Source organism: Panthera onca, chromosome C1, assembly GCF_046562875.1.
Source record: "Panthera onca isolate mPanOnc1 chromosome C1, mPanOnc1 haplotype 2, whole genome shotgun sequence".
NCBI classification, from domain to species: Eukaryota; Metazoa; Chordata; class Mammalia; order Carnivora; family Felidae; genus Panthera; species Panthera onca.
Window position 1 is genome coordinate 214,684,719 of NC_138346.1, and position 12,801 is coordinate 214,697,519.

At 55.0% G+C, this 12,801-nt stretch overlaps 3 long non-coding RNA genes across 5 annotated transcripts; 2 read left to right on the forward strand and 1 right to left on the reverse strand.

Annotated features, from left to right (window-relative positions):
• Window positions 1-272: 272 nt before the first annotated feature.
• LOC132671391 (uncharacterized) lies at window positions 273-6,907 on the forward strand. 3 transcript variants are annotated; one of them, XR_009607075.3, is made up of 4 exons: window positions 273-359; window positions 1,866-1,974; window positions 2,765-3,700; window positions 6,554-6,907. It is a non-coding gene; the product is annotated as an uncharacterized LOC132671391 (long non-coding RNA). The 3 variants fall into 3 exon arrangements; XR_009607077.3 differs by lacking the exon at window positions 273-359 and adding an exon at window positions 941-1,125; XR_013557718.2 differs by lacking the exon at window positions 273-359 and having other exon boundaries at window positions 941-1,974.
• Window positions 6,908-7,751: 844 nt separating this feature from the next.
• On the reverse strand, window positions 7,752-8,574 carry LOC144617306 (uncharacterized). The gene is made up of 2 exons (XR_013557719.2): window positions 8,477-8,574; window positions 7,752-8,253 (listed from the first exon to the last, which is right to left on the reverse strand). It is a non-coding gene; the product is annotated as an uncharacterized LOC144617306 (long non-coding RNA).
• Window positions 8,575-8,767: 193 nt separating this feature from the next.
• LOC132671390 (uncharacterized) lies at window positions 8,768-11,955 on the forward strand. The gene is made up of 4 exons (XR_009607073.3): window positions 8,768-9,180; window positions 9,613-10,005; window positions 10,569-11,362; window positions 11,756-11,955. It is a non-coding gene; the product is annotated as an uncharacterized LOC132671390 (long non-coding RNA).
• Window positions 11,956-12,801: the final 846 nt, after the last annotated feature.

The window sequence follows — 12,801 nt, forward strand, 5'->3', positions numbered from 1 at the left end:
ACTGGAAACCCGTTCGGTGGGTCAAGGTTAAAAAACGGAACAGGATAGAAACGGTCAGATTTTAGGTATGTGTGAGTGTGCATTCGGTCAAGATGTAAAATGCATTTCTCACCGTAGGCCCCTTGGACGAGGTCACAGTGGTGGTGATGGAAGGGCCCTGCAGACCGTGAGAGAACGAGGTCAAGGTCAGAACTGATTCCTGGAAAGGCTGACTTCTGAGGACTCGGGCTTGGAGGAGCCTGAGGAAAAGAAGGCAGGGGTCCTTGCAGCCCCCATCCCCAGGCTGTGCCTTGTGGACGATGACTCACAGCTGGACTGAATGATCCAGAAAGACCCAGATCAGCTCAGAGGTGGCACAGGTGAACCAGGCTTTTCTGGGGCCCGGGTTGAACTGATGGAGGTTGAGTGTCTGGGCCCAACTAAATACGGGCTCCAGACAGAAATCGAGTTATCCTTTTTGGAAAACACAAACAACTCTAAACTCAGGATGCCTCGGGTTCGAATCCCAGCTCAACCACCTACCAGCTGTGCAAAGGCTGGGAGGACCACTCCAGCCCTGCTGACCCGGGGCTGGGGGAGGGTCCTGCCCCTGGTACAAAGTCAGTGTTCCAGAAAGGGCAGTTGGCTTTTCCACATATCTTCTGATGCTGTGGACGGATTGGGGAAAGAAGGGCACCAGGGTGTGGGGTCATGAGGCTGGATCCGACCTCCTGCCTCCATAAACTGGGGATGACCCAGGTTTTGTAACACTGACTCATTTGGCCCGCATGCCTGCCTGCTACAGTCTGGGCCCTGGGATAGAGCATTGTACAAGCCAAAGACCCGCCCTCCCCGGGCTTACCCTCCGCGGGAAGAGAAACTATGAAGAATAAAACTAAGCTACAGTGTCTTAAAGTAGTAAAGCCCTGCGAAGAAATAGGAGGCAGGGGAGGAGGGGAGAGAGAGGTGCAGGAGAGACGGCGGGGTCTACAAAGATACCTGCCCAGTCCTCGAGACTGTCAAGGTCATCAAAGACCAGGGAAACTGGAGCAGCCATCAGAGCCCAGAAGAACCTAAGGAGTCATGTGTCATGGCAACGTCACGTGGTGCCCTGGCTGGGCTCCTGGCACAGAAAGAGGACAGGAGGTAGGAACGAAGGCAGCACGGGTTGAGTTAAGAATAACGTCTCGACGTTGGTTCATTAGTTGTGACAAATGTGCCGTAGTCACGTAAGATATTAGCAAGAGAAGACACTAGGTGTGGGGTATGTGAGAACTCTCTATCCTCTGAGCAGCTTCCCTGTACATCTGAAACTCTTCTAAAATTAAACATTTATTTAAAGAAAAAAAATAATAGAACGGGGAGGTGTGGGAGGGGGAGAAGGCGTTGTGTTACAGCGTGGGATACGATGGTTTGGGGCGGGGGTCAGAGTCCCCGGGGGGGGGGGGGGGGCGGTTGCAGAAAGTGAAAAGGCGTGGCCCTGGAGCCTGTTGGGGTGGAGAGAGTATTTTTGAACCTTCCCTGGGGACCCTGAGACCCAGCCCTGCCCCACCCCACCCCCAGCCTGTCCCCTCCTTCTTAAGATGGGGTTTATTACCCCAGCTTCAGAGAGCTCGTAAGACCGACAAGAGATGTTTCGGTGAAAGTGGTTTGGAGACAGACGCCGCTTTGCAAACAGGGTGCAGACGAGCGGTGCTGGGTTTTGCTCGCGAGCTGAGCCCGGCCATAATGCCACCTGCATTATGCATCTAGACCTGTTCTGTCTAGATAAGTATCCCTCTAGATAGGTATCGATCATTAAAGGCATTGTGTCTGAGGAGCACCCCCAGGTGAAACCCCAAAAACCCCAAATGAGAAGGCATACGTCTGGTGACTTTTTTCCCCAGACAGGAAAATGAGACGCAAAGAGCATAAATGCTGAAGGAGAGAGAGAGGAGTTAGAAGGAGGACAGCCATGTTCTTCCTGGACGGGGCTGAATGGTGGCCTCCGAAAAGGTATGTCCAAACCCCACTCCCTGAGACCTAGGAATGCGACCTTATTTGGAAATAGGGTCTCTGCAGACGTAATTAAGTGAGGGATCTGGGGATGAGGTCATCCTGGATTATCTGAGTGGGTCCTAAATCCGGTGACAAGCATCCGTACGAGAGGAAGACAGAGGGAAAGTGGAGACAGAGGAGAAGGCCATGTGCAGTTGGAGGCAGAGGCTGGGGCAAAGCGGCCACCAACCGAGGAACATTGGGAGCCACCAGAAGTTGGAAGAGGCCAGGAAGAATTCCCCTCTAGAGTCTCTGGAGGGAATGGCCCTTGGTTTTGAACTTCTGAACTCTCCCTGAACTGTGAGAGAATAAATATCTGGTGGTTTTTTGTTTTTTTTTTTAGTTAGTTAATTTATTTATTTGTTTGTGTATTTATTTATAATCTCTACACCCAACTCGGGGCTTGAACTCACAACCCTGAGGTCGAGCGTCACATGCCTGGGGCGCCCGGGGTGGCTCGGTCGGTTGAGCCTCCAACTTCGGCTCAGGTCATGATCTCACGGTTCACGAGTTCGGGGCCTGCGTCGGGCTCTGTGCTGTCAGCTCAGAGCCCACTTTGGAGCCTCTGTCCCCCCCCCCTCCCCCCGCCCTTCCCCCCCGCTCGTGAGTTCGCACGCGGGCGCGCGCGCTCTCTCTCCCAAAATAAAATAAACATTAAAAAAAAACAAAAAAAAGTGTCACATGCTCTACTGACAGAGCCAGCCAGGCACCCCAAATTTCTGTGTGGTTTTTGTTTTTTTAACCACAGGGCTTGTGGTGCTTTGTTACGGCAGCCACAGGAAACTAATACACACTCGTTTCTTCGGGGGATTGTCATGGAACCGGTAAATCTGGCTACACGGCAAATGAACCGAAGCAGAACGATGGTGAGCGGTCAGCATGATCATGCTTTTCAGGCTGTCCTGTTTCCTCCCCTTGGAGCCCCCTATGGAGCACATGCTGTTATTATCCTGACTTCACAGGCAAACAAACTAAGGCAATGCTGTAGGTAACTCGCCAAGGTCACCGGCGGGCAGGAGGGAGTGCCCTAAGCGGCAGCCTTCCTAGGCCCCCGACGTCAGGTGACCGGAAGAGCGTGAGGTCTATTGGCCGAGCAGCAGCAGGAGGTTGGGCACTGAACCGAAAACGGGAGGACGAAAGCGTGTCACCTTAACCCTGTGAAGGGCCCGCCTTCTCCCCTGGGCCAGAATTGTCCAGAGGAAGCCATGGCACGCCCACCTGACCGAATGGTGTGCACCCATCGAAGACGGCCTTCTGAAGCCTGTAGCATCATGGGAAAGGATGACGTCGCCAAGCGAACAACGCTCCCTGCAGAATTGCCTCTGTGCAGGGTCGCCCCCCTGGCAGTGTGACGTGTGCACGTGGGTGTAGCTGGAGGGGACTCTTGAGCCACGTGGCTCTCCACACCGTCTCTGGTCAGATGTCCTTGCCTTTACGCATGCCCAAGTTGATGGCCCGGGGCTGGTCACCTGGCCCCAGGTTCGCCAGCCAGCGGTTCCCTTAGGAATACAGAGTAGTGATTCCTCGGGTGCCTGGAGCTTGGGTGCTGTGCACTCACCCGAGGGAGCTGTGGGTCGCTTACGCTGCTCAAAAGGACTGAAGCCATCAGAGAAGCTACTGTGCAGAGACAGAGACTGAGAGAGAATCAGGAAGCAGATGTACAGAGAGGAAGAGACAGTCACAGGTGAGAGATACGATTTCAGGCAACTTTTCAGCTCCTTTCCGTGTATCTTGTTGAGGTTCCACTGCATTCTTGCCCTTGGGTTCTTTTTTTTTTTAAGGCTGATCTTAGGGGTGCCCTGGTGGCTCAGCTGGTTAAGCATCCGACTCGGGCTCAGGTCACGATCTCGCGGTTCGTGAGTTGGAGCCCCGTGTCGGGCTCTGGGCTGACAGCTCAGAGCCTGGAGTCTGCCTTGGATTCCGTGTCCCCCTCTGTCTCTGCCCTTCCCCTGCTCACACTCTGTCTCTCCCTCTCAAAAATAAAATAAGCTTTTCAAAAAATTTTTAATGTTTATTTATTTTTTGAGAGACAGAAAGAGAGCATGAACAGAGTAAGAGCAGAGAGAGAGGGAGACACAGAATCCAAAGCAGGCTCCAGGCTCTGAGCTGTCAGCACAGAGCCCAACACGGGGCTCGAACTCATGAACCGTGAGATCGTGACCTGAGCTAAAGTCAGACACTCAACCGACTGAGCTACCCAGGTGCCCCTGCCCTTGGGTTCTTCTGAAAGTCGCTTACACCCTTAGGTTTTATTCCCTTATTTTGCTTAAAATCTGTATCCATTTCCCAGGACCGCTGTGTCAATTTAGCACAATCCGGGTGGCTTAAAACAACGGGAAGTTATTCTCTTATCGTTCTAGTGGCCAGAAGTCTGAAATTGAGACGTTGGCAGGGCTGGCTCCTTACAGAGGCTCTAGGGAGAATCTGTTCCAGGCCTCTCTCTTATCTTCTGGTGCTGCCTTCTTGGCGTTCAATGCCTTGTTGATGCAACACTCTGATCTCTCCCTCCGTCTTCACTGGCATTCTCCCCATGTGTCTGTGTTTGTGTTCAAATTTCCCTCTTCTTATAAAGATACCCTAATCCAGGATGACCTCATCTTCTTTCATCTGCAAAGACTCTATTTTCAATTAAGGTCACATTCTGAGTTTCCATGTGAGCATGAATCTGGGGTGGGGGGGGATAATATTCAACCCAGTACAAACCCTCTTGAGTTGGTTTCTGTTTTTGTTTTTTAAGTAATCTTTACACCTAACGTGGGGCTCGAACTCACAACCCTGAGATCAAGAGTCACGTGTTCTACTGACTGAGCCAGCCAGGCTCCCTGATTTCTGTTTTTTGAAAAAAAAAAACAACCAACAATCAGAATTAATACAGAAATGGGCATCAGAAATGGAATGGAAAGAAACAGCTTTTTATTTTTTCTCGTTTTTTTAAATGTTTATTTATTGATTGATTTTTTAAATTTTTTTTAACGTTTATTTATTTTTGAGACAGAGAGAGACAGAGCATGAATGGCGGAGGGTCAGAGAGAGGGAGACACAGAATCTGAAACAGGCTTCAGGCTTTGAGCTGTCTGCACAGAGCCTGACACGGGGCTCGAACCCACGAGCCGCAAGATCATGACCTGAGCTGAAGTCAGACGCTTAACGGACTGAGCCACCCAGGCACCCCAAGAAGCCGCTTTTTATTTTTATTTATTTATTTATTTATTTATTTATTATTTATTATTATTATTTTCCAATATATGAAATTTATTGTCAAATTCGTTTCCATGCAACACCCAGTGCTCATCCCAAAAGGTGCCCTCCTCAATACCCATCCTCCACCCTCCCCTCCCTCCCACCCCCCATCAACCCTCAGTTTGTTCTCAGTTTTTAAGAGTCTCTTATGCTTTGGCTCTCCCCCACTCTAACCTCTTTTTTTTTTTCCCCTTCCCCTCCCCCATGGGTTTCTGTTAAGTTTCTCAGGATCCACATAAGAGTGAAACCATATGGTATCTGTCTTTCTCTGTATGGCGTATTTCACTTAGCATCACGCTCTCCAGTTCCATCCACGTTGCTACAAAGGGCCATATTTCGTTCTTTCTCGTTGCCACGTAGTATTCCATTGTGTATATAAACCACAACTTCTTTATCCATTCATCAGTTGATGGACATTTAAGGAAGCCGCTTTTTAAAGAAGGTATTGAAACTTGGGTGACTTGAGAGAGACTTGAGAGAGAAGGGTGATGAGGATTCCCACTCCCTGGACGAACATCAGCAGTTCGTGCCGGTGGTAACAGATCAGTTCATCTGTCTTCAGTGATCTCACGGGACTCAGAACATGTGCCAACCAAGGGGGACGCTTTAAGAAACTTGTCCGGCATATTAGTATGTGAATTCCTTCTAGCAGCCTTCAGAAGGTGCCACAACATGAGCTTTTGTTCCATTCTGCTCAAGATCGGGGGGAAGGGCAGGGCAAATATTTAACTATGTTGGGGGAAGTCCTTTTTTCTATAGCCAGTGACAACCACGCATCAAATAGTCATGAACCTGCCGCATAGCAGGAGCCACATTGTGCGTGACCCTAAGGTTAACGCACCAAACACAAAAGTCTGTGAGCTTGGCAAGTGGAACAGGGATATTTGGGAAGAGCCACGGGAGTGAATAACCCTCAACCTTTGGCCCTTTAGCCTCTCATTGTCAAGTGCCATGAAGGCAGGTAGGGGTAGCATTTCAAGAGAAATTAGGGGTGCCTGGGTGGCTCAGTCGGTTAAGCGTCCGACTTCAGCTCAGGCCATGATCTCACAGTTCATGGGTTTGAGACCTGCATCAGGCTCTGTGCTGACAGCTCGGACCCTGGAGCCTGCTTTGGATTCTGTGTGTGTGTGTTTCTCTCTCTCTCTCTGTCTCTGCCCTTTCCCTGCTCACACGCTGTGTCTCTCTGTCTCTCAAAAATAAACAGACATTAAAAATTAAAAAAAAAAAAGAAGAGAAATTAGATAAAAAGCCTGCTTTCCACCCAAGTTAGATGATGATTTCCTCTCCTCACCTTTAGGCTGAAAGAAGAAAACCAACCACCATGCTTGCTGTTGAGAAACCCCAGCCCTGGGGGATGGCCCAGTCTGCGGCTGAATGTTCTACTGGACAGGATTTCATGGCAGTGGTTGTTGGGTCAATGACATGACCCAAAACAAAACTGACAGCTAATTAACTAAGCTTCTGTGGGAATTGAAACTCCAGGAAACCCTAAAACCTGGCAAACTGGGGCTCGTGACGGCTTACCCTCTGGGTGATTCCTAAGCCCACGTCCCAGCACCAACGTGAAGCAGGTTCCCGGGTAGCTGTGTCCCCTCCTAGAACAAGGTGTCCCAAGAATCTCTCAAGGGCGGGTCTGCAAGACCCCAGAGAAGGGATCCCTTCCCAGTGGGCAGGACCGGGGGCGGCCATGTTTGCCGACGAAGAAGCCGAGGAAGGTAACCAGTAAAGCAAACCCCGTGAATATCTTGTTCCTGAGGTTTAATTTACTCCTCCTGGCTAGAAGACCAGGATGTGTGCTCTGTATCTTCCTTCCCTTTTCTGCTCTAGAGATCAAGCACGGAAGGAGAGGTTAAACTGATCGCTTAGCCTACAGATGGAGACAGATCCAAGGAGCCACCTTAGATGAGACTCCGTAGAAATAGACAGGACCGGGTGTCAGCTGAAGATACCAGCTCTGAGAATGGAGCCCTGGACGCAATAGTTGGACCTGACTTGGATCGCCTCCCATTTGGCAGGGGGACGAGATATTTGCGGTGGACTTTGTGGCATAACGATTAAGCAAGAGCAATCAGAATGGAGATATCTGGGGAAAGCCGAAGGAATTAAGCGTGTGTGTGTGTGTGTGTGTGTGTGTGTGTGTGATGGAGAGTGGATGCTCTTGGCTGTCCATCTGGCCCCCTCTTCTCGTAGCCCTTCCTCGCTTTGTCATGACAGAAGTGTAGCATATAAACTTGACCGCTGGCCATAACCGATTCCTGCTTCCCGGGGTTTGGGACCCGGACACAGTTCTCTCTGGGAGAAGGGATCCAGGCCACATCAGCGTGGCAGGTGTGACGCAGGTGGGCAAATGGGACAGGCAAGCAAGCGGTGCTGAGAAAGAACCCAAGAGCTCTGAGTTCTCGTGCTCCAAACTGGGCTGCGTGTCTGGGCTCCATGAGAACATCCTGTGCCTTTGCTATAGAGTCTCCTTTCCTGCTTGAGCAGTCAGCGACTGATTTCTGATTCTTGGGGTCCCTCATTTGCTGGGACAGCGACCTACCCTGGGGCATGCGGCTGGAGAACAAACTTAAGACATCTAATAATCAAGAGAGCCAACTGGACTAGCCCCCCCCCCCCCACCCGGGGTTATCTCCCACCACCTCCTCCTGCCCTTCAAGCTGCACCAAGGGCTGCGACTTGTGGCTCCGGACCACCCCAAGCTCCCTGACTCTGGGCCTTTGCTCATGCTGTTCCCTTTGCCTGGACTGCCCTTCCCAATTGTTCCTCTTGCCCTCTCCGCCTCTTTCCTTGCCTGGCCGGTTGGCACAGGTATCGCCCACTTGGCCCCTGTCTAGAAGGGTCTTTGTTCCAGGCTGCAGCATCCCCCACTGTAGCACTCGGTCTGCTCGGTTCCGACTGCCAGGGTGCTGGCTGCTCCTCAGAGCGGGGCCTCCGCATGGATCGGGCTGGCATCCCGGCGTGAGCTCGGTGTCGGCACCCAGAGTGTCACAAGCGAGTCTGTGGAAGTGTGGGATGAATGAATGAATGACCCAGTCATGGCTGGACAGGCTTTGCCCAGCAGAAGGGTCAGGGGTCTGCAGCCGAGGGAGAGGAAGGACAAAGGTCCTGGTCCTGCCAGCGTGGGAACAGCTCCTTCCTTTCCTTCCAGCAGGCGCCCAACACCCAGGGACTGGGAGCCAGATGCTCAGAGGCTTGACAGCCTCGGGGAGTCCAGACTCACCTTCCAGAGCGGCCCCTCCACCCCTCATATCACCAGACATGGGGGTTCAGCCTGGATCGGTCCATCCGGAGGTTCTGCTCCCACGTCTAGGAAAAACCACTGCTTCCAGAATGAGGATGGGAAGGAGGGCGCCTCTGCTCCTCCCATCTGGCAGCCGCACCCCCCCCCGCCCCCCCCCACCACCCCGGCTTCCCCCACCAGCCTCCCAACCTCCGCTGCTGCCTGTGCTCCGAGCTGGAGACCACAGAGCCCAGAGCCTGGCAGCTGGATGGCACAACGCATGGAATACACTGCTCTCCCCAGCTCCCTGAGGCCCCCACCCCTGGGATCCTCCGCCCCCCAGGGTTCCTTCCCCTGGCGGGCTTGGGCCTTCACCTTCACCTTCACCTCTCCACCCCCCAGCGTGCGCTGATGAAAGGGCAATGGTGCAAAATTCGTTGGGGAGAAAAACAGGAAGTGGAGCCTGAGAGCAAGGCTGCAGAAACGCTCCCCGGGCGTTGGCCGCCCTTCCACCCGCAGCCTTACAGGAAAGTGGTGAGGGGGCAGCCCCAGCCCCGGCTGTGGGGGCGTGGGGTGGGGGTGCTGGTGGGAGAGTCCAGGAAAGACCCTTCCGCTGTATTTTTAGGGGCTGCGTCTTACAGAGCAAACGCTACATCTGTGTTCTGCACTTGACATCTCTCACCTGTTCACAGCGGCTCCTCAAGGTTAGTACGCCCACCCCCGTTTACAGAACGGCCAACAGACTCAGAGAAGTTAAGCGACTCGGCCAAGGCCACACAGCCTTTCCCACGGCCGGGTCATGGCTCCTTGATTCTTTCTCAGACTTTGATTTCTATTTGTGGTGTGTTTTTGTTCTGGGCCTGTGAGCGGACAGGGGGGCGGGGGGAGGGCGGAGGGGGAGCACTGTTTCTGGCTCCTTGGTCTGAGCACATCGGAACGGGTGGTAAGAAAAGGCTGCCGACCGACGGCTCATCCCTTGAGAGCCTGTTTCCTGCAATGTGTGAGCGGGAAGGTCCAAGTGCCCTGGTTCCTTTGTTAAAGATGGGGGTGGCGGTACCAGGGAGGGGGTTCAGCCGGCTGACAGCCCAAAGGACTCAGAACTCCAGATGAGTCCAGAACCCTCTTTCCCTTTCAAGCCGGGGACTCGGGGTAGCCCCAGTCCTCTAGCTTCACACCTGACAGGCATCGTCAGAATGAGAGCAAGGAGAAGAGGTACCCAGGCAGGGGTGAGGTCAAGGAGCAGGGAGACAACGCCCCGAAGGCCCTCCCCCCCACCGGAGCCCTCACTTGGACCCCAGCTCTCCCGGCCCCGGGACACGACGTCCAGGTCCCCGTCATCCCACAGAGTCGTAGATGGAGCCCCCCAGGCCCACGGAACCTGGCCACCGGTACAGAAGGCACCGCGGCCCCCCACCCCCCATCTCTGAGGTCGAAACCACAATGTCGTGCTGTGGCCTTCACTCACCCGTCACGACAGGGGTCCCTTTCCCAGAAGCCTCTGGGGGCTGCCAGACCACAGCAGAAGCCAGGTATGGACAGGCCCGGAGGCACCATCTGCGTCACCGGTCCCTCTGCTGCTCTCTGGGCCGTGGGTGGGCTCTGCCCTCCCCCCCTCCCCCCGCCGCTGCCTCCACTCCCCATAGGCCGGGCTGCTGGGTTGCAGACTGCAAAAGAGAGAGGCCCTCCGGCCTTCAGCCTCAAAGGCATGCCCGCCCCTTTCTGCCCTCCTTGGATAGCAGTCCCCCCCCCCCCAGTACCGAGCAGCACCCCGGGGCCAGCGGGACGCCTCTTTCCCTTTGCAGAGGAGACCCAGCCTCGGGTCACAAGCCGCTCCACGTAGAAGGGAACTATTAACATGAGGTGTTATGGGGGCACCTGGCTGGAGCCTGCAACTCTTGACCTCAGGGCTGTGAGCTCAAGCCCCACATTGGGTGTGGAGCCCACTTAAAATAAATTAAGAAATAAATTAAATAAATAACGTGAGGTGTTCTATGTAAAGCGGTTAGAACAATGCCCCGCCCTTAGGAAGAGCTCAAGACAGGGCACCTACGGGGCTCAGTCCGTTAAGCATCCGGCTCTTGGTTTCACCCAGGTCATGATCTCACCGTCGGTGGATTTGAGCCCCACGTCGGGCTCCGTATTGACAATGCAGAGCCTGCTTGGGATTCTCTCTCCCCCCCCCCCCTCTCTGCCCCTCCATGCTCTCTCTCTCAAAATAAATAAACTTAAAAAAAAAAAAAGAGCTCACTATATGTATATCACCATCACCATGTGATTTAATCTCTGCAACACCCCTGCGAGGTCGGGATTACGCTGCTATTTGCAGACGAGGAAACTGAGGCAGACGTGAAGCCACATGCCTCTGTTCAGGCAGTATTAAGTGGCTGAGTATACGGATAGAAGGCTAAGTCTGCTGGGGGCTCGGGTTGCCAGTGCCCTCTGGTCCGGAGGCCAGCTTTGGGTGAACCCCACTCCCACCCCCACCCCCAAAGGAGCGCAGGGTGGGACGCGAGGCTGCTCCCGACAAAGACGCCGAGGTGGGTCCGGGGCGGGGCCTCCCAGCTGGCCAGTCCCTCCAGTCCTCCCGCGGGGCGCTCAGCTCGGGGGCCTCCCGCTCGGGCTCCAGGAAGGCATGGGCGCCACCTGGTGGCCGTAGGAGGTCAACGCCACCACCGTCCCATCGGCGCTCAGCGGCGTCCCGCACGCGCTCCCGGCGGCGCGTTGGGCGAAGGCGCCCGAAGAGCCCGCGCGCAGGCAATTCTTTTTCCTCCCTGCCCAGGGTCCTCCGGGGGTGGGGACGTGCGCCTCCACCCCGGGGTTGCCATGCTGCTGCTGATTTGGGGGCACGTATTGCAGCAGCGAAGCTCCTTTTGCTGAGAACATATTGTACGTTCCCCCAGACTTCCTATTCCTTTCTCAATTCCTTCACGCAGGAGGCAGATTGTTCCAGAGCCGCTCTCTGCCTGAGCTTGGTGCTGGGCCGCTCCGCCCCGGCCTCTACCTTCTAACTCTCCCAGCAGCTCCTGTGCCCAGAGAGGGGAGCCCTCCGGCGCTTCCCTCCCAGCTCCCCAGCTCCTCCCCAGCAGCCCTGTGGCATCTCCACCTGGACGCTGGCAGTCCCCTCAACGGAATCTGACCCCGGCCCAATTTCCTGCCCAACCTAGCCCGGTCCTTCCCTTCCTTCCTGCCGCCGTGAAAGCGGTCCCTCTTGACACCCTGGCCAAAGCAGAAACCCGCCTCACGGTTCACTTCTCCCCTCTCCCCCGCTGCCCCTTGCAGGTGTCACCAAGCCTCGCGGTCTGGGCCACCACCAAGGGACGAGGCTCCAAGTTTCACTCATCCATTCAACACACGTTGTCAAATGTCACCAGACACGGTCCTGTGCCCTGAGGATACTGCGGTGACAACGACTCTGCCTGCGGGACATTGAGGTGGGGGGCGGGGCAGATTCGGAAATAAACAAGAAACAAACAAACGCATCTGTAATACCTCCCGTGGCAGTTGGTGCTCTGGAGAACGAAGCAGGGGGGTGCCCTCCTCACCCTGCTTGGGCTGCACCCCCCCACATCACGCAGCTGCTGCCCTCACCACACACATTGCCTTCCTCACTCTCTGGGCGATGACCCCATGCAAGGATTTCCCCCCCCCCCTTCCTCCCCCAGGCTCTGATACCTCCCACCAGGCCACCCTCCCGTGTGGACTCCCCCCTCACCAGACTGTGGGTCCGACACCCCACCCGGCCACCCAGGACAGCTGCCTCTCCCCCCTCCACCGCCCCGCTCCCCCCTCGTGCCCTTTGGACTGAATTGTAAAGGAGGGAAAGGCAAGGAACAGAAGGGGAGCAGGCAGAGAGGGCGGCCCCTGAACGGGATATTAAAAAAAAAAATTCAAACCCTCCAAAAAGCAGAAAGAGTAGCTCAGCGAACCCCATACACCCTGAAGAAAGGTGTTTTCCGGTAGGAGAAGAGCGGCCTGGTGGGAATAAGGGAGGGAAGAGACAACAGCGCCTGCAGGGGGCGCTACCGCTGGATGGGGTCACGGAGCAGCAGGGAGCGGGAGCGGGTGCCCCGCAGAGGGGCGGGGCCCCGGGTGTCTGGACAGTCCAGCGACAGGCAGGGGGCGCAGGGGCAGGCGCAGCTGTCCGTAGGCTGGTGGCTGCATCGCGCGAGTGGGTGGACTTCTCTCCTGGGTTTTGTGGGTTTTTGTTCTGTGAAGTAGGAAGCGAGCTCGTTGGCTGACAGAGGAGAGGGGAGGAGATGTTGAGAATAGGGGCGGGAAGTGAGGGTGTGGAAAGTCCCCCCAGGGCCCCCCAGGACCCCCCAGGG